At 39.8% G+C, this 22,154-nt stretch overlaps 1 protein-coding gene across 6 annotated transcripts in view; it reads left to right on the top strand.

Annotated features, from left to right (window-relative positions):
• Positions 1-22,154, top strand: part of LOC136828451 (nuclear transcription factor Y subunit gamma-like) — a 338,180-nt gene that overhangs the window by 274,866 nt on the left and 41,160 nt on the right. The window contains exon 7 of one of the 6 annotated variants that reach the window (XR_010850046.1): positions 15,369-15,416. The exons of the other annotated variants lie outside the window; for them this stretch is intronic. The gene's annotated coding sequence lies outside the window, so the exon portion shown is untranslated. The remainder of the gene's footprint in view (positions 1-15,368; positions 15,417-22,154) is intronic. 6 annotated transcript variants of the gene reach the window in all.

Here is a 22,154-nt window from a genome sequence, read left to right as displayed (position 1 = left end):
AACATCCCTGGCCATACTCAATGTTCAATGAGGAAGGGTATCATACTGTTTGCAGGAGCGAGCGACTCTGGGCAGGATTATGGACAGATTTGGTAATTGAACAAGTCCTGATGAGGTCTTTGAAAAGCCGAGGGGGCTTAACACGGAGAAGAGGTATGACAGAAAGCATACGGCAGCAGTGGGTGTATAGCATGCATGCTTGTGCTGCAATTCATGATGCCATGACATCACTAACTGGAAAGCAGTATAATACCAGTCCTCAACATGTGGAGTTTGGAGCAACAAGACGGGAGCAAGATATGAGAGACATAAACCAAATCCTGGAATGGTTCCATTCCCATGACCCATTTGATAAAATATTACCCCAACTCCGATCCCTATCCAGCGGTCTGGCAGCTAGTGAGGGTGATGGTATTAATTGTGATGAAACTGAGGTTGTTGGATTTGAGATGCATAGAAGCTTAGATGGTCAGTCCTATGGAGGTGCTAAGATTAAAAAGAGGCAAATGATTCAAACACTGGATGCCTTAAAGCCAGGAGTAAAGGTGGGCAAAACCAGTGTTCAGATTGATCCTTCTGTCTTTTTCCTCCAAAGTACAGCTTTGGCACAACGGGAAAATGAAGACCTCACAACCTACTTTACATATGAAATGATGCCATTTCCAACCTCCTTGTTCAAGGACACCTTCATAAGGAAAATAGACAAGTCAGAATTGAGCAGAGCAGTAAAGAGAGATCTGAATAACATCATACTGGAATCTCCTACCCAGTTACAACCACAGAGTGTGACCATAGTTGATTGTGGCTGGCTACTGCATGTCATCAGATGGAAAAGAAATTCATTGTATTCAGAAGTCATGAACCAGTACAGTTCCTTCCTGATGACTAAGTACGGAATTTGTTGCATAGTATTTGATGATTATGAAGAGCAATCAGTCAAAGATCATGAGGATAGACGTTGTCAGAAGGGAAAACTCTCAGCATCTGTTGTGGTCTCTGAGAACTCACAGGCACATAAAGATCAAGGAACATTTTTTACCAATCATCAGAACAAGGCACAATTTATTAGACTTTTAGCAAAGCACCTAGAAGCTCTCGGCCATTGTGTCAAGATAAGCAATGCTGATGCAGACACTCTCATTGTATCCTGTGCTCTGGGGTTTTCTCGCATAATGAGCACTGTAACAGTTGTGGCAGAAGGTACTTATGTGTTCATTATGTTGCTCTACCATTGGCATGGTGGCCTAGCTGACATCTACATGAGAAATGAAGGAAAACAGCAATGACCTGCACAAATCTTCAGCATGAGAGAAGCCAACTCATCTATACCAGCCGTTATCTGGAGGCACATTCTCTTTCTCTTCATACATGCATGGAGTGGATGTGACACAACCTCTGCAACCTTCAGTGATGGAAAGTTGCATCTCATGAATAACTTGATGAAGTTTCCAGGGTTACAGATCTTGGCTAACAAAATCAGTGAACAAAATTCTACTGCAAAGGAAGTTGGAGAAGCTGGGCTACAACTCTACTGTTTACTTTATGGAGGAGCGAAAGAGGATGCACTGATTAATCTAAGATATGCAAGGTACATGACAATGATGGCAAAATCAAACCGAGTTGAGCCACAAAGATTACCTCCTACTGAACGTGCAGCACAATTCCAAAGCTTGTGTTAGAAATTGGACTAATCTAACTAACAGTAGTCTTGAAGCTACAAAGTGGGGCTGGATAAAAGAAAATAACACACTTTGTCCTTTTATGACTGATCTGGATGTTGCTCCAACCAAAGTACTTCAGTTTATTCGGTGAAAATGTAAGTCCACTGGTAAGAGCCCTTGTGGCTCAAAGCATTGCTCCTGCCGGAAGTATGGACTGAAGTGTCTAATGGCTTGTGAAGAGTGCCGTGGACAATCATGTAATAACATTGGCACTACTGTGAGTTTAGATGATGAATATCATGATGGTGTCCTGGATATTTAATAGCACTAAATAATAAAGACTATGATTTGGGTGGTTGGTTGGGCACAGGGGTGGTAACTCCGCCAGTGAATATTCACTGTCTGCCCTAAGCCAGAACAGAGAAGGAAGGACACCCCTGTTAATAGTAGAGTACTTAGAAGAGCACATAATTCTTCCTACACTGGAGGAAGTAAGCACTCCATGTACCACCTCCTTAATTAAACCACATTGTCGATAGAACCTTTCCTCCTAGTCCACTAAATGTTGTACTATTGGTTCAAAACTTTTAGATGGGCCTAACTGGGCAGAGGTTTGTACCCTACCAATAATCTTTTAACATACACCACATCATCTTTGGTATATGTCTTACTGTTCCACCAAATTTCATGAATTTCAGTTAATAAATTTTTAAACATGTTGCTTATCCCTGTCCCAACCCCTTAATTGTAGGAGCAGAAATGGTGAAAAATCTTATGGCGCTTTAAAAAATTTTCCCCAAAGTGAAATAATGGGGATTTTGAATATGTGATTCAGGACACAATTCTACATCAAATGATGCCAAGAAAGCTTATGTAGGAATTTTTTTTCCCACTTCCACCCTTCTCCTACCAACCTAATATATCTTCCTTCTTATAAACCATACAGGGTTTAAACACATTAATTTTGAGCTAACTCTCTATGGAATCTGCACATCTGAACACAAAATTATATAGTATACAACAATACACATACACACAACGACTAAGGAGAGATTGCTGCATTATGAAAACCACAGCATAAGATTCTTCCCCCTAGAAGATTGGTTATCCCAGGGTTGAATCCAGCGATTCACAACGGGATAAGTAATCTGCAACCACGTTGTTCTTACCAGAGATATGCTTCACCTTGAGATTATAGGGTTGCAAGCACAGAGACCACCGGGTGAGTCTCTGGTTGTGATTCTTGATCCGCTGTAAAAACGTGAGGGGATTGTGATCAGACAGCACTAAAGTTTCTCCATTCCTAGGTCTGTTCACATATACTTCAAACTTTTTCAATGCTGTGATTAAGGCTAGAGTTTCTTTTTCCATCGTGGAATACACTTTCTGATGCTTATTCAATTTTGAAGACATGAAACATACGGGATGCAAAAGTTCATTTCTGGGATCGACCTGTGTCGCCCAGTGAAATGTCCCATATAGCACACATTTCTAGGTATAAATATTTGCTAGATATACCAGAGAAAAAAGCCATATAGCTAATAGGATGCCAGAGTTACTACCTCTGGAGCGATCATCCTTATAGGATGTCGGTATGTCATCTATGAGCAAAAGTGGAAGCCACTACCACAGATGCTTAACCCAAATAGATCTCTCCTCTCCCAAAACCCCTCTACCTGTTGGGTGCCGTTACAGCGGTCCTTCTCCGCTCGCTACTACTACTTCTACCCAGAACCTTCATCCTCTCATAGCACGCTTTCTTGTTGACACCCGTTGTTTTCGTTGGTGTGTTTTTGTGCTTCTTTTTGCCTTATTTTGGCTATTTGGATTACCTATCATGGCTTCGATTGATCAAGACGCATCTTCATCTAAGTTGAGTACAGTAATACTTTGATCTTACACGATTCGAGTTGCGCGAATTCACACACACACAAACTTTTCACTGGAACCTAACTAATGGGCATACGCGATTTTTTCACAGACACACGAAATTCTCGAGAAACCCTGCAGAAGTGGGTGTTTAATTTTTGTTTGTATGAAAAATGCATTTCATTCTTTTATGTGTAAAATCTGTATGAAAAATGCATTTCATGCTTCTATGTGTAAAATCTGTATGAAAAATGCATTTGATGTTTTAATGTGCAAAATCTCTATGAAAAATGCATTTCATGCTTTCATGTGTAAAATCTCTATGAAAAATGCATTTCATGCTTTCATGTGTACAATCTGTATCAAAAATGTATTATTTTTATTTTTGTACATGCATAAATATGATGCAAAGGTAATTTCAGCACATTCAGTTAGTGTACTTTTACAAGATGTGATACCCATTTGCAAAGTTACTGCACTTTTCAAAGATGATACTCCTGCAGAAAATGTTTGTTTAATGTTTGAAGTACATTTATAAGTTTTCATGGTTTTAACTGTAAAATTGATATGGAAAATTGATATTTATATTTCTGTACATAAATATCATACAAGTATTATGTCCATTTGCAAAGTCTTTGTCACAAGGACTTTACATGACCTTGAGATGAGGTTGTTCAGTCGCTCTCATTTTGATAAAATGAATTCTTTAATGTAATATCAGAGATGTAACTAAGAGTTGTATAAGTGTCATTCTTTGAAAATTACTCTGTTCACCTCGGAGAAAAGTGCTGGTGCAATCTGTATGTGCATGTAATTACAGCACGTTCAGTTGGTGTACTTTTACAAGATGTGATACCCTTAGTTACTGCAATTTTCAAAGACGATAGCCCTGTAGAAAGTGTGTATAATTTTTAAGTTTGTGTTTTTAGGTGTAAAATCAGAATAGAAAATTTGTATTTATATATCTGTTCATAAATACAATACAAAAGCAGTACAGTTACTTTATTACAGTATCTCTCTCTCTCTCTCTCTCTCTCTCTCTCTCTCTCTCTCTCTCTCTCTCTCTCTCTCTCTCTCTCTCTCTCTCTCTCATCTCAGTAGTTAGCGCTCAAACATACGTTTACAACTTATTATTCTCTACGTCATTACGTGTACAGTATATAATTTTAAATTGATTGAATTTTACCTGTACTGTACTACCTTCTACAAACATTATGTACATGTTTTCGATATTTTATGGAATTGTACTTCTGTTGACTGACGTTTTGCCTAGTGACGCAAAGAAAACGGCTTTTACTCTAAGTGACAAAGAAAACGGCATCCCATGAATTAGGGGTAACATTAGTATACGTACGCACCTACTGTAAATGTGCTATTATGAAACTGTGCAGTACTCAATTTTTATGTCAACCATTTACTGTATTCCTTTTTTAAGGGTAATAAGCTAAATTTTAAATAAAATTACACTAACTTTAGTTCATTTAAAAGTTAGCTTAATATTTTGGGAGCATGATTAGGGTCATATTTAGTACTTAAACTCTGGAAATAAACATTTATTAGCATTTTTAAAGACCATGCCAAACTTACGCGAAAATTCACCTTGCACAAGGGGCTCCGGAACCTAACCTCGCGTAATTTCGAGGTATAACTGTATTCAATTTTGTTGGTTTGGGACTCGGTTGGACAATTTTTGTCCCGTTTAATACTTACGCCTTGTCGGCTCGGAGCCGCCATTTTCGTGTTCGTTCGTGGCTGTAGTCCCCAGCCTCAAAATGCTCTCATATCTTCTGATGTCTTGCAAGATTTTTTATATGCTCCTCTTTTATAATGATAGTTTTAATTTTTGCTCGTTCTGACGCGCTCGACTATTATTACATTTTAGAATTGTGGAAAGTGAGGCCTAGCCTATCCTTTCCTTTCTGTTCTTTATGTAGGTGCATTTTTAATAATATTTTGTTATTATATCATTTCAATTTTATTATGTATTCCTATATACCTTTTGTCTGATATATGGTAGTGTTATCCATTAGCCTACCTGACCAGTTTGACTCTGTCGAATCTTGGAAGGTAGGCTAAGCTGGCCCCAGTTTTCCTTCCTACCCTGGCTTCTAGGCCTAGGTAAGGTAGGTTTTCTTGGGTGGCCTTCGTTCGAGTTTTGGATGCCTGCCCGTCCTCCCTGACCAGTTTGATTCATCAAATCTCGGAAGGTTTGGTTTGGTGCTAGTGCCCCTTTCTCGTTCATCTCTCTGGTGTGTCCTAGCCTACCTGGCCAGGTGTTTACTTCGGATGTTAGGCTAGGCTATAGATATTATCTATTTCGCCTTCTCGTGTTTATCTCACTCCCATTTTATCAGACGTTGTCTACATGGCTTCTCCCTTTGGTGCATTTTAGAGCAATGCTCATTTGCCCCTTTCGGTTGAGATGACGCTTCATGGAAGGTGTTTAGGCACCTGACCTGTTGCAGTTGCCATGTTTTCTCTGCCCCTGCTTCTCCGCCGTTCCACTATCCGGATCCGTTCCGGTGGCTATCGTTAGCTCGCTGTTTAGTTCCTAGTAGGAACAATAGCTTGAGCATCGTTGCCGTCTTTTTATGGCGGAATTGTGGAGATGCCGGGCTGAATGCTAATTTCAATGTTAGTTATTAACTAGTTTCTGTGAACTGTGTTCCGAGAAATCAGTCCCGGAACCTTCGTTCCAGCGGCTAGCACCCCCCCCCCCTCGGTGGTTGATTTCTGTGTGGTTAATTTGACGAGACGCTCCGGCGTCATCGGAATTGCTTTCCGGTGTGATCGACTTCAGGCTTGGCCTCCCTGTTCAGATTGTACTGGAACGTTCCGCCGTAACCTTATTGTTTACCCTAGATCTCAACTCCGGCGTGGGAGGGAATATTATTACTTTAAGTTTTATTAGTTTAGTCTTTCACCACAGCCGTGAAGCTGTTCCAGTGTTATCTCTTTGATACTCATGTATCAATTCCTCTTACAGGTGGTTCATTGTCAGGAGCCGGGTTGTAACGCCTATTTGCAGCAACCCTGTGGCCACGTAGCATGCAGGTCTCATGCCAGCTGCGCAGTCGAGGTGGATGATCATCTCCTCTGGCATCCAGATGGCTGCGATGTATGCTACTCCCTTTATCAGGACGTGATTGATGATTCGGTACGTTAACCTTTTGGCATACGCACATGAATATTTTAAACAGCTTTGAAGTGCATCTCCTATAACGAAAGAATTTATATGTCAATTCCTTATATTGACATTATATCCGGTTTCAGGTCCCTCGGTCCCGCCAAGCCTCATCTCTTGCTACTCTGAAGATCTGGGTCGGCGGCTTCGGTCGCAACGTTGGTCAGGGATGCCCCTATGTGCTGGCAGAGGACATTTGTAACATCCTGTATCTATGGCCAGGTCCTCTGCAGCAGTAGCTCCTGAAGTGGCGGAGCCCCTGATTAACAGAATTAGGATCGAGACCCAGGTCCCGCCGGAGGAACAGCAAGAACTGTGCGGGGAAGTGGCCGAGGAAGTGGCCAACATCAATATCCACGCCGAACCGATGGCCATCGATCCGGAGGAGGAAGGTAGGGATGTAAGTGAGGCAGGTAGATTTAAAAATTCAATGTCTTTCAGTTCTCCTGCGTCTTCGTCTTCCTCCTTCCAAGGTTTCTCTAAGGTCTCCCCCTTGGGGCCCGTTCGGGGTCGGTGATCCCCAAGGTAAAGTCCTTAATGAAGACAAAGACATTACCTAAAATGTCTAAACCCCTGAAGATCCCGGCCATGCCGAGTTCCGCCAGGTCGTCGTTGGCCCCCAAACCTTCGACTTCCTCCCAGAAGGCTACTCCCCCTTCTAAGGGGTCGAGACCCAAGACGGGCAGGTCTAAAAAACCTGAATTTGACCCTGAGGCCTTCGGAGAAGCCCTCATGAAGAAAATATCCGACCAGGTAAACTCCCAATTCGAGACGATGTCTCGAGATCTCGCCTCGAGTCTTGAGTCATCTGGCAGGTATGTTCAGTCTCTGGCTGAGAGACTGAAAACACATGAGGATTCGCTTGCCGGACTTGTTAATTCCGGTCCGGTACAGCAACAGAGCCACTCCATTCCGGACGCCTCAAAGCTACCTGCTTATGAGGACTGTAACCCTTGGTGTCTCGCCTTTAATGCCCCCTTTGCAAATGGTAAATTAACCATCGAAGGTTGCGGCACCCGCCCTGTGGAAGACTACGAGTTCTTCCCGGCGGATCTTGTTTTTCCTTTCCCGGGATACGCCCGTTTATCGGAGGAGGCCCTGGTGAGGGAAGACAAGGTCCCCAAGGAAACGGTGATCTTCCCCAGGGATCAAGCACAGTCGGCATGGGTCAGAATACTCTCTGACTGGGAGTGTGCTAATACCAAGCTAACTCCCCACAAGGGGCGGTATACGATGTTCGTTGTCCATGAGGACATTCCCACCCCTTGTACATCTAAGATAGTGGAACTAACTCTGCAGGCCGGAATAGAGGAGAAGCCGATGCCACAGCTTCGTGAGACGGACCCTACATCTCTTCTCTTTCCGGGAGACCTGGATTGCTGGGTTGGGGCTCCTGAAACCTTTACAGTAGGTAGGCTGGATCCGGAGTGCGCTTCGGATCTTTTCAGCAAGCAGTTGCCCAGGATTCCGGAGTCTCTGATCAAAGCAGAATACGATGCTAAGTGCCGTCTCAGCAGATCCATCAACTCCGTCACCTCGGCGGAGTTGACATCTGCTGTGTACAAAGACGAACCTCTTTTCAGGATCCTGACTAAATCACTTCTGGCTTCGTTCCAGAGTGACTTATACGATTTTGTGGTAGCAAGACAGAACTGCCGGAAACATGTGCTGGCTGACGCCTCCATCCGGCACGAGCCAAACAGGCTCATTAAATCTTCTATCTGGGGTACTAACCTCTTTCCTGATGACGTGGTCAACACCGTCATCAGAGAAGCTTCCAGGGCCAATCAGAATCTTAGGATTCGTTGGCGACTTCCTTTTAAGAGGAAGTCTTCTGAGTCTTCGGGCCCTCAGCCTAAAGGAAGGAAGAGGACAAGGAGGTACCATCCGTACAAGGCACCCCAGACCCAGACAGTTGTCCAGGCAGTTCCCGTTACTCAAATTGCCCAACCTTCCACCTCCAAGGGGCAACCCCAGTATGTCTTGCTGAACCAACCAGCTCACCACCCTGCTGGTTCAGCGGCTTATGTAGCCTCTCCAGTTTTCAACCCCGCCTATGAAACTCAGGGTTCATTTCAAGGCTACCGCCAGTCTAGGGGCGTTAGAGGTCGAGGCGGATTTCGGTACAGGGCCGGATCCAGACCCCAGTCTAGACGCAGAGGCTCAAGAGGAGGCAGAGACAATAAGCCCTCAAACAAATGAGCCTCCTCAGGTAGGTGGGAGTTTGCACCTTTACAGGGACCATTGGACTTTCAGTCCATGGGCCCACAGTATTGTTTCAAAAGGTCTGGGGTGGAGCTGGATAGAAGGGCCTCCTCCACCAGTCAGATTCTATCAGACCCCAACACCGGATCTGTTAGAATACGCAAAAGACCTTCTTCTAAAGAAGGCAATAAAGAAAGTCAGGCATCTAAAATTTCAAGGACGCTTGTTCAGCGTGCCAAAGAAAGACTCAGACAAAAGAAGAGTGATATTAGACCTATCAACTCTGAATTCTTATATTCAATGTGACAAGTTCCGTATGTTGACCGTCTCTCAGGTGCGGACCTTACTTCCCCATGGGGCCGTCACCACCTCTATAGATCTTACAGACGCTTATTATCATGTCCCGATAGCGAGAAACTTCTCTCCCTACCTAGGGTTCAGACTAGGCAAACAGGCTTACTCCTTCAGAGTAATGCCTTTCGGGCTCAACATAGCACCCAGGATCTTCACCAAACTAGGAGAAGCTGTGGTACAGGAACTGAGGTCTCAAGGCATCAGGCTCGTGGCTTATCTAGACGATTGGCTAATCTGGGCTCCCAACGACACCGAGTGCCGGAAGGCGACCAGAAAGGTCATTCAGTTTCTAGAGTATCTAGGATTTCACATAAATACAAAGAAATCTCGTCTGACTCCGGCATCCCGATTTCAATGGCTGGGTATCCAGTGGGATTTAAACACCCACAAACTTTCAATTCCGCCAGCAAAATGCAAAGAGATAGCCAAAGCAACGAGACAGTTTCTCAGGTGCAAACGAGCCTCTCGTCGCACTCAAGAAAGAATCTTAGGTTCTCTTCAGTTTGCATCAGTAACAGACCTACTTCTCAAAGCAAAACTGAAGGACATAAATCGAGTGTATGGAGTCGAGCCAATTACAATTTCAGGGACAAAGTCTCCCTCATACCTCCAATCTTAAAGAAAAGACTTCGACCTTGGACAACGGCCAAAAGTCTTTCCAAATCAATTCCTCTACAATTCCCTCCACCAGCTCTGATCGTCCACACGGACGCATCTCTCACCGGATGGGGAGGTTACTCACAATACAAGAAAGTTCAAGGAACCTGGTCGAATCTTTTTCGTCACTTCCATATCAATATTCTAGAGGCAATGGCGGTTTTCCTGACTCTGAAACGCTTACGTCCAGCCAGGAACATACATATCAGATTAGTCCTGGACAGTGCAGTGATAGTTCATTGTCTGAACAGGGGAGGTTCCAAATCAAGTCACATAAATCATGCAATGATAGCAATCTTTTCATTAGCAATGAAAAATCATTGGCACTGGTCCGCCACACATCTGTCAGGAGTAAGGAACGTGATTGCAGATTCTCTGTCAAGAACGACGCTTTGGAATCAGAATGGTCTCTGGACAAGAATTCCTTCAACTGGATTTGCCAACAGATTCCGGGACTTCAGGTGGACCTGTTTGCCACGGAATCGAATCACAAACTACCGTGTTATATAGCTCCGAACCTGGACCCTCGGGCCTACGCTACGGACGCAATGTCAGTAGACTGGAACAAATGGCAGAAGGTCTACCTATTCCCACCAGTAAATCTTCTGTGGAAAGTTCTACACAAACTCTGGTCATTCAAAGGTCGGATAGCTCTAGTAGCCCCCAACTGGCCGAAGAGCAACTGGTTTCCTCTTCTATTAGAGCTGAAACTCAGAGCCATTCAGTTTCCTCATCCAAAATTAACCCAAGTAGTACAAACTCAGACTGTGTCAGCTTCCTCAGGAATGCTGAATGCCCTAACTTTATGGATTTCATGAATTTTACGGCACAGAAAAATGCTAATATTGATCCTTTGAACACAATGTTTCTAGAATCAGATAAGAGAGAATCTACCCTCCGTCAGTATGATTCGGCAGTAAGGAAACTTGCCAACTTCCTGAAAGAATCAGACGTTTATACTATGACTACGAATCTCACAATCTCATTTTTTAAGGCCCTTTTTGATAAAGGCCTAGCTGCTAGTACTATTACTACGACTAAATCCGCCTTAAAGAAGATATTTCAGTTGGGATTTAACATTGACTTAACAGATTCGTATTTTTCCTCTATTCCTAAAGCTTGTGCTCGTCTTAGACCAACAACCCGTCCTAAAACGGTTTCTTGGTTTTTAAATGACGTTCTAAGATTAGCTTCAGACACAAATAATGAATCTTGCTCTTATTCAACTCTTCTTAGGAAAACGATGTTTTTAATTAGCTTGGCTTCAGGAGCTAGAATCTCTGAACTTTCAGCCCTTTCTAGAGAGTCGAATCATGTGGATTTCCTCCCATCAGGAGAGGTTCTACTTTCTCCGAACCAAATGTTTTTAGCCAAGAACGAAGACCCTCAAATTAGGTGGTCTCCCTGGAAGATCCTTCCTTATGTCCGGTAGTTACCTTAAAAGCTTACCTCGAAAGGACTTCTCACAGATCTTCAGGTCCACTTTTTGTTAGAGAGAATGGTGGAACCATCTCCTTGAATGGTATTAGACAACAAATCCTTTATTTTATTAAACAAGCCAACCCGGATTCAATCCCCAGGTCCATGATATCCGGCTGTAGCCACCTCAGTTAACTACTTTCAACATATGAATTTTGATGAAATTAAGAAATATACGGGCTGGAAATCCCTAGAGTTTTTAAACGTCACTACCTTAAGTCCTTAGAGGTTTCTTAAATTTTCTGCTGTCGCTGCAGGGAACATTGTTTCTCCAGAGTCAGCTTAGTATTATGTTATTTTAATTGTAATTTGTAATTTAATTTGCTTGCCCTACCAATTGGTATTCCTCTCACCTACCTGCCTCGCTTGTATTCCCGTCCTTTCTACCCTGTTGACTGGGTTTGGGTTGCTTCACAAACCACTCCTGTCTTTGTACATACCATCCTTGTTAAAATTTTCACCAATTTTTGTTATTTTAGGTGATGGTTTTTCAGTTAGATTATTAAAGCAATATCTTTAGCTACATTGTTTTGTATTGTTTACTTAACTTATGCAGATTTATATAATTTGTTATACTATTTGGATAAGTAAAAAGCATATTCAAAATTAATTTTATTTCCCTTAGAAAAATTTTAGATTTTGACATTTAACTTTTTATGTTTACAAGCTTTTATGGCCAATTCTCTGCTACTATTTCACTGGGTGACACAGGTCGATCCCAGAAAAGGGATTTTGACAAAGGAAAAATATATTTCTGGGTGAAGACCTGTGTCGCCCAGTGAACCCTTCCCTCTTTTTTCCCACCCTAGGCTGGCCAAAGCTTGGGTGCTATTTCGGGATGAAGGTTCTTGGTAGAAGTAGTAGTAGCGAGCGGAGAAGGACTGTTGTAACGGCACCCTTAGGTAGAGGGTTTTGGGAGAGGAGAGATCTATTTGGGTTAAGCATCTGTGGTAGTGGCTTCCACTCGCTCCTAGATGACATACCGACATCCTATAAGGATGATCGCTCCAGAGGTAGTAACTCTGGCATCCTATTAGCTATATGGCTTTTTTCTCTGGTATATCTAGCAAATATTTATACCTAGAAATGTGTGCTATATGGGACATTTCACTGGGCGACACAGGTCTTCACCCAGAAATAGATTTTTCCTTTGTCAAAATCCCTTTTTCATCTTCTTGAAGTAGTACAGCTCCAATTCCACAGTCAAAGGCATCAACGTGTATCACAAATTTCTTATTGAAGTCTGGAGCCCGAAGAACTGGTCTTGAAGTTAAAATGGCTTTTACCTTCTCAAAGGATTCTTAACATTCTGTAGTCCAAACAAACTTAGCTTTGGGACTAGTTAAGTCGGTTAAGGGGGCTACTACAGCTGAGAAATTCGGGCAGAAACATCGATAGAATCCTGCCATGCCCAAAAATCTCTATAGCTGTTTTCTAGTAGTAGGTGGGGTAGCCTTACAGATACCTTCTGTCGTGCCTGACATATTTGTTTCCCTTCTCACCTACATTCTTCTAAGTTGCCGAAACAGTCGTCCACAGTGTCTCACTCTCGTCGTCGGCCGCCCACAAGTCTGCTATTTCGAAGGGAGCTATATTAAAGTAATGATATCTCTCAGAAAGGCCTAATGGAGACGAGACAGTAGTTTCTTTACTTTAATGATGAAAGTTAACTACAAACTTAAGTACAAATTACGGTTACAGTTACTATCTTGGAATCACTCTTGCTAGACAGTTCAAGTACATCTGTTTGGGAGCACGAAAGTAAGGGGAAGATATGTCTTCCCAGGATGGTGGATGGGAACTCAAATGCTGTTCTTCTGGCTTCTGGCTTCTCTGGAACCCCTGGGTTTTCTTGTTATCATACAACTCCTCCCTGTTCAGTTCCCCATTGGAAGATTTTATCTGTAAGGCCTCCCCTTGAACAGTTGATTGGGAAGGACGTTGGTGGGTGTTGTTAAAATCTCTCCTTAGAGGATTTGATTGGAAATGATCTTAGGGGAGGGGTGTAAAAGACTCTTCCCTAGAATGTTTGATTGTAGGGTGTTGAATTACGTCACTTTGTCCAGCCCCAATTCCATGGAATTTCCATGAAAACTCCTCCTATTGAAGGCGGGGTTATAGATATGGCTGGAATGTTTGCTTCTGACGAGGTGCTGAGTGATCCTGAGTCAGCTAAATCGCGAGGCCACAGTTTCCAGACTTTACGATCGGTTTTATGGCCCCGGGTGCGATATGCTCGCTCACTGTTTTGAGTTCGTGCAAGGCGGTTTACATATTCAGCACTTCAACACATAACAACCCAGGCTTAATTGCTGTTCTCTCTCTCTCTCTCTCTCTCTCTCTCTCTCTCTCTCTCTCTCTCTCTCTCTCTCTCTCTCTCTCTCTCTCTCTCTCTCTTTATGCTTTCCCTATCTAACTTTTCTTTGCACCACTACATCACTCGGTCACGCTATCTCACACTGCCCTCAATGACAACAAAAATATAGTCTAAATGGACAATTGTAAATCTACACACAAAACAAAACATTTATATGACTGCCCACATTATAAACACCCTCAAAATATTGCACAACTCATGTCAATGCATTAATATTAAAATATCAGATCAATAATATACTGTAGAAAAATTCTACATTATACAATGAATTATCATTTAAAACAAATATTCATACATACAGTGAATTATCACATTGTAAAATGGTTAACTGCAATAGTGAATACACAATGAAAATCGACAACATATAGAAAAATTGGCAATAAGTCATGTCTATAAGAACATTATTCTTCTTCCTTGACACTTTTTATTTCTTTTATAATCTTCTCAATATTTGAAATCACTACACGTTTGACTACAATTGCAAATACCACAATTACAAGTAATATTATGATCAAATTGAACAGAGACAAAATTGGTGAAACCTTTTCTTTGTAGTAGAAAAACTCATCTACCAATGGTAACTCATTCAGTTGTTTTAATTCTAATTGAGACAAGTGAAACTCTTTGATAGTCTTCGAATAGTTCATGTATGGGACATTCTTTGTGTAACTTATTTCAGTGAAAACATGAGGTTCATAGTACAACTGGTTTGGTATTACTAACTTGCAAGACTTATGAAAAGCATGAACATTATTGAAATTAATCTCTGTACTTAGATTATGGCTGTTACAGTATCTAGTGAAAACACAAAAATTGACTGTCCTACTAAGATGGAAAGAAAACTGTGTTTGGATAAATGGGTACACAATACATTTTCTTGATTTTTATTTTCAGTTACTTCTTGAACACAAGGATAGGCATTAATAGTTTTGTAAAGGTTATCAAGGTTGCAAATGTATTCCCTTTCCTTTAAAATTATGCAACCTTTTAATTGAACATCAGTAATAAATGACATCATTAATCCAAGTTCCTCTAATGCAAAATGGATGTTGTTGACATTTGAAATGATTACATTTTCCTCTATCAACATGGGGAAAAGATGTATTGACATCAGTATATCTGCATCTTTTTGATTAAATGGTAACACTAAAATAATCTTATCTTTTACCACCTTGGTGGTTATCAAATTATAATAGGTTATAACATCCTTTACCATAGGGGTACAATGCCCCTCTACCAAAAAATTATTATTATTAATTATACCTTCTAATAATTCTTTAGGAGTGATTAAGGTTGGGCTTAACATTCCCTTGTAAGCTAACAAAATTGCGTTTAACATGTTTCTATGTTCTTGCAAGATTAATTCACTCTCCATTATAAAATTTTTTTTAAAAATGTTGATTTTCTAACATATTTAGTTCCTTTGTTACATTTTTACTGTCTTTATTAATGAATACCTTCAACTTTTCTATCTCTTGGCCATTTAAGCTTTGAGAAGTTATCACTTTATTTAACACTATACCTCTTGTTGCTGCCCATTGTTCCAGCTTATCAATTCGGGCCTTTTCTTTTTCTACATTAGATTCAGTTGCGACTCCAAATAGTTGATTTAGTGCTGTTCCTATAAAAGGTAAGAGGGATCTTTTGGACCTTGTATTTAATACATTTCCTATGTCATTATCTAATCTTTTCAACACTGGTAAGGCACTGTTATTATCACTCTTCTGTATTATGGGTTTGAGTTCTTTTTGAACATCTTTCAAAGTCATTTCATTGATAAGCACTGAGGAAATGTCAATACTGACAATTGCTAAATCCTTGATTCATTTCACAGATCCCTTTTTCTCTATTATATAGTGCACCCTTTCGGATGTCACGAAAAGTAGGGTTATGCTTATCAAGTGGAGCCGCATGTTTGTATCTGTAAGAATAAGCCTTATCAGATATTCTATACTGTATACTGTACATGAGGTATTCTAATTTCTACAAATACATTTTACATATGATATTTCAGTTCAACACTTTACATAAATTTATCTTTTTCTTAACTCATATCTTTTGTTTATCTGTTCTTTCTTATTTTCCTTCAATACTTCTAGCTTTTTAGTGGACCAAGCATCTGCTTTTATTACATTACCTTCATATGATTCCAATGAACGAGCTTTTCTTATAGATCATTCTCATTAATAATTCTAAGCTTATTTAATTTTAACTCTTCTAATACTCTATAAGGACCATGAAATTTAGGAGAAACCTTTACATTAGGACCTTCTGGAATATGATTCTGAACATATACCTGAGCACCTACTACTGTATAATGTCTGGTTTAGTCATATTTTTGTCATAGTACTTTGCTTGAATTTTATTATATTCATTAAGTCTAGTCCTTGTTTCTTTGATCGTTTCATAAGTACATCTAGTTTTCCATGCAATATAGTCATCATAATTATAAGTATGTCTGGGTTGTGTTGCATCATCTAGTAAGGTATTAGGTAGTCTTTTTTGATACCCATATAGTAAGTAGTGTGGTGATTCTCCTATGGTGTCATTTATAGTATTGTTTATAGTAAACTGTACGTCTTCCAAAGCTAAATCCCAGTCTTCTGTATTAGGTTTGACTAAAGTTTTCAGGACATCCTTTATTTTACGATTTGTTCTTTCTACTGCTCCATTTGAACTTGGTTTATATGCTGTTATTTGACATTTATTTATCTCGCGAAATTCACTTAATTTTCTGAAAAGTTCACTAGTAAATTCAGCTGCGTTATCAGAAAGAAGAACTTGTGGACATGAATGTCTCGTAATAATTCTAGATTTAAGAGCTTCTGCTACTGTAATTGCATCTCTATTTCTTATTGGTACAATCTCTACATATCTTGTTAGATAGTCTAGAAAGACTAGTATATGTTTATTCCCTCTAACAATGGTAGGGAATGGACCTAAAAAGTCCATTGACACGCATTGAAACGGGTTAAGTTCCGATGGATATTTTTCAAGTGGAGCCATTGGATTTACGTTACCCTTATTTCTATTACAAACTACACAATTCTGTACAAAGTTCTTGGCATCTTCACTACAGTGGCCAAAAATATGATTCTACTTGTCTTCTTAATTCCTGGATGTCCTGCTAACTTATATGAGTGGGTTAGTTCTAAAACTTCTCTGATTAGTGTTTTTGGGATGTATAGGCAAGAATAACCATTCTTCTCTGTTGGTCTTTTATACAATAACCCATTGTTTAATGCAAAATCAGGTTCTGAAGATTCATCTGTCATTAACTGTCCTATTATCTGTCTGATTTCTGTATCATTTCCTTGTTATATTTGAACTCTTTCAAAGTCTAAGTCTACTACTTGACAGCTGAAACAAAAGGTGTTAGTGGTAATGCATTTCTGTGTTTCTTCTTGGATTTGGATAATGCATCTGCTAGTGTATTAAATTTCCCTGGGATATATCTGAATTCTGGAGCAAATTCTAACACACTGATGAACCGTCTATTGAACTTCATGTTATTTGTAAAAGTTCTCTTCTTAAACAAATCACAAATGGGTTTGTGATCAGTAAGTACATTGACTTTATGCCCTAGAAGTATGTGCCTAAATTTGTTAAATCGCCAGTATAATGCTAAACATTCTCTTTCTATTGTGCTATAATTTCTCTCTGTCGCATTTAAGACTCTACTGGCATAGTACACTGCCCGCATTCTAGTTTTGTCCTTCTGCAGTAATACAGCTCCTAGCCTTGTACTTGAGGTGTCACAGGCTAAATAGAAGTCTTTGGAGAAATCTGGGTAGACTAATACAGGATTCCTTGTCATTTTACTCTTTAGCATTTGGAAGGCTGTTTCTTGCTCTTTATTCCATTCATATTTGACAGCCTTCTTTGTTAATTCTGCTAATGGATCGGCTGTTGTAGCAAAACCCTTAATGAAAGATCTATAGTAACCTACCATTCCTAGAAATCGTCTCAATGCTTTCAAATTTGTAGGAGCTGGATATTCAACTATTGCCTTTATCTTGCCTGCTTGCATGCGTAGTCCATCTTCACTAATTACATGACCTAAGTATTCCAAAGATTTCATTAAGAATTGACATTTCTTTAATTTGATTTTTAGTCCTGCTATTCTTAATGTTTCTAAGACTATTTCTAAAGTTTTGAGGTGACTTTCTAAATCTTTACTAAAAATGATAATGTCATCTAGGTGAACTGTAACATTTTCTATATCTCCCAGAATTTGCAACATTAATCTAACAAAAGTTAAAGGAGCCGAAGTGAGTCCAAATGGCATGACTTCGAATTGTAAGTGTTCTTTATGTGTGCTGAAAGCTGTGTATGGTTTCGACTCTTCATCTAAAGGTACTTGCCAATATCCACTCAGCAAATCTAAGGATCAGTAGCTGGTAGATCTACACTAGACCCGTTAACTCAAAGAGAAGATCATATTAAAAAAGGATTTGAAAAGAAAAAGCTGACAGTGGCTATTTTCTTTGATATAGAAAAAGCATATGATACCACATGGAGATACAATATTATGCACAAACTCCACAGGTCCAATATTCGAGGTCACCTTCCAATATTTATCAATAATTTTCTAACAAATCGTACATTTCAAGTACAGCATAGAAAATACATATTCAAATTGCTACGTACAAGAGGAGGGTATCCCCAAGGCAGTGTTTTGAGCTGCATCTTATTTGCCCTGGCAATAGATGACATTACTATGAACCTGCCTGAGGGTGTACAAAATAGTTTGTATGTGGATGATTTTGTAATTTATTCAAGTTATTCTTTGAGACATGCTCAGAGAATACTTAATATAGCAACAAATAATATAACCACTTGGACCAACTCCGTAGGCTTCAAGTTATCGGTAAATAAAACAAATGGCATTGTCTTCTACAAAGACAAAAGATGGTTGAAACAACAAACCATTAAGTTGTATCTTTATAATGAAGAGATAAACATGTGCAGTAGTGTTAAATATTTGGGTATAATTTTTGTCCAACATTTAAATTGGAAAGATCATGTCAAATATATCAAAGCCAAAGGATCTAAAGCCCTTACTGTATTTAAAGAAAATCTCACACACCAAATGGGGTGCAGGATGAGACACAATGTTAATGTTATACAATGCAACAATACTATCAATTATAAATTATAGCTGTCGAATTTATTCAACTGCCTCAGAAACAACTTTAAAATCTCTAGATGCTTTACATCACGAGGGAGTACGTATATGTGCAGGAGCCTTCCGCTCATCTCCAACTGTGTCTATCTTAGCAGAGCCAGGCCAACTGCCTCTAAAATATTACAGAGATCTAGTTACTTTAAGAAGAGGCTTATCCCTTCAAGCAGGTACATCTCCTGCATCAAATAAATTTCTCAATCAAAATACAAATAATAACCCAAATCAAAACTCATTTACTAAAAAAAACTAATCATCTGTTGAATTTACATAACATGATACCCAAATTTACCCAAGAAATAAATCTGGTCACACCATGGACACTAAAAAGGGCAAAAATATGCACATATTTATCATATCTTTCAAAGAAATATAAGTCCAACACAGAAATGTACCATCAACATGCCATGGAACACATAAGACGGAAGGGTAATCCCTTCATAATCTACACACATGGATCCAAAAATGAAGCTGGAGTGGGCTCATCAGCCTATTCAAGTAATAAAACTATCCAAATGGGTCTTCCTCTAATATCAGTATTTACAGCTGAATTAACAGCCATACAATTGGCTCTCAAGATTATAACAAAAAAAGGAATTCCTTCAACACTCATATTGAGCGACTCAAGAAGTGCAATTGAAGCAATAGGATCATTTAAATCAAATAATCACCTTGTCCAAAATATCCAACGGGAAATATATCAGTTAATTACAGACGGCCTTCAAATTCAAATTTGTTGGATCCCAGCCCATGTAGGCATTTAGGGTAATGAGAAAGCAGATAAAGCTGCTAAATTATTTTGTACAATCCCCCCAACTACTATGGCGAAAGCCCCATATCAGACTGGCTAGCATCAGTTAAACCCTTAATTTATAGGGATTGGCAAAATGATTGGACAAATATACCCCCTCAAAACAAACTAAAACAAATTAAGAACGAAGTTAAAAAGTGGCATTCTTCTACCCAAAAGCAAAGAATTAATGAGGTTATTTTAACAAGACTCAGAATAGGACACTCCAGACTCACACATGGTCATCTGATGTCAACTCCGCACACAAACCCAATAACTTGTGAAAGATGTAACATCCCAATAACAATCAAACATATCTTGATTGACTGTCCCAGATGGCATCATGAAAGAAAGACTTATTTACAAAATAAATCAATAAAGGATATTCTAGCAGAAGGTAATAACTTTTCAATTAATATCATTCTCTTCTTAAACAAAATTAAATTGATAAGTAAAATATAATCTTCCCCCTTTTTTCCCTCATTTATTTATTTTTTTTCTTCTCTCTTTCCCTCTTGATTTTTTTGTCCTAATTCCCCCCCCCCTTTTTTTATTATTTATTTATTTATTTAACTACTTAATTTTTTATGTACTCTTTTCCCCCTTCTTTTCCCAGCCCGAGAAGAACCCTAAAAGAGTTCAGAGGTCTGGTTAAACAAATCATATATAACTAACTAACCAGGCCTACTAATTATGCTCACACTTCTTCACAGCAGATGTCCAATGTTTGGGAGGTTTCTTCAGGTATTAAGGATCATAGTTATGGCTGCAATTGTTCCCCTCAGTCCCCTCCTTTCTCTTCTTGTAAGTGCTTGAGGTGCGATTTGTCTCTGCATAAGTTGGCTTATTTTTTAGTGAGAAAAGGTATTGTGTTTCTCATTGTAGACTGTGGTCACCTCGGGTGCCATGCCAGCACAAGTCTTACACTATGACTCCTGTTCACCTCTTGTTTAGAAGTCTAGATCCACATCTATTACCCCCATTCAGTGTGGTTTAAGGGGTCTCTTTTGCCTTCAAGATCTCCTGGATTTTGACAGGTTTCGCATTGGTCTCCTTATAAGGACCTAGGACCCTCTCATGCTTTTTGGTGGCGGTCTTGACCCCTGCCTTCCAGCCAGCTTTCGTTGTCTTTGCCAGAGAGGTTAGATGATGGCTTTGAGGAGATTTGATCCCTGTAGCACAGGGGTTTTTCATCTTCAGCTACACAGGTATTTTTGGAGTTGCTGCCTACTGCTGATTCGTCTCTTCAGGAGTGTGCCATCACAGGAAAGCCTTTGGTTTCTGGCACCAGTAATAGCATGACAGTAGAAGTTTAGGTACATTATGAAATCAACTCTTCTTTGGGTAAATTTTTTTTCTTCAGAGTTCAAGCCTCTTCTTTGTAGATTTTAAAGGTCTTGTATCACAGCGTGTTGAGGTTCTGCTGCTGCCACCCCTGTGTCTCTTGTTTCTTATGCAGGGATCCCCAGTTTCCTGAGTTGGACTGTGATGGGGAAATAAAGCAGGTTACTTTTGCTTTTCAAAAAAATTTTTTGTATTTGTGCAACTAGGTTTCATAATAATTTTTAAGGCTCCAGTAATCCAGGGCTCCATGTTGCTTAGGGTGGCCAGGTTGGTGCTAAGGCTGAACTGCTGTCTCCTAAGATAGCCAAGTTTGTACTTAATTGGTTGGTTGGACTCTGCCACAAAATTGCTCCAGTTGCTAATGAGGAGAAGGGGAGCATTATCATATGGGATGAAGCAATTACTGGATCAGTGTTCTTCCCAACTTAAGGGTTCAAAATTTCTCTCTCAGTTCCAATAAGCAGACAGTCTCTTCAGGAAAAGTGTATTAACCCTTGGCTTTACTTGTAATGGAAATCGTGTTATTTACTAGAATGCCAATTGCAGCTATAGATGAGGATGCTAGGGTGATAGTTTTGGCTCTTCCTGTCTCCACAAGCAGCTGTTGGTTAATGACCTCATAGACTTTTTGGGATATAGAGATGAAGCTGTATCCAATGCTCTTGGAGAGTCTGTTCATTCTACAAATTCCGTAGCTAAGTAGTAGGAACAGCCTTGCTCCTTCCTAACTTCTCTGGTTTCTGCAGTTCAGAAAGCTGATATAATTGTGCAACAGCCTTTATCTGCTTTATTGGATTCTTCAGCTTTAGGTACTATCATGCAAGAAATAGAGAAATCACAAACCAGGTCTTTGCTATATCTCTCTCTCAGAATTTTAGGTGTCAGCAACCTCCTGTTCTCTCAACTTAATGCTCCTAAGAAATCATTTTAGGTGGTGAAGTGAGGCTTCCATTCCCTCAAATTGGCTCATTTGGGTATCCAAGAAAGTTGTTAAATTAAAGATCTACCCATTGCTGTTGTAAAAAATACACCCATTGTTAAGAAGTGAT

The sequence above is a fragment of the Macrobrachium rosenbergii genome, chromosome 42, assembly GCF_040412425.1.
Source record: "Macrobrachium rosenbergii isolate ZJJX-2024 chromosome 42, ASM4041242v1, whole genome shotgun sequence".
In the NCBI taxonomy this organism is placed as follows: domain Eukaryota; kingdom Metazoa; phylum Arthropoda; class Malacostraca; order Decapoda; family Palaemonidae; genus Macrobrachium; species Macrobrachium rosenbergii.
This window is presented reverse-complemented; position numbering and strand designations above follow the sequence as displayed.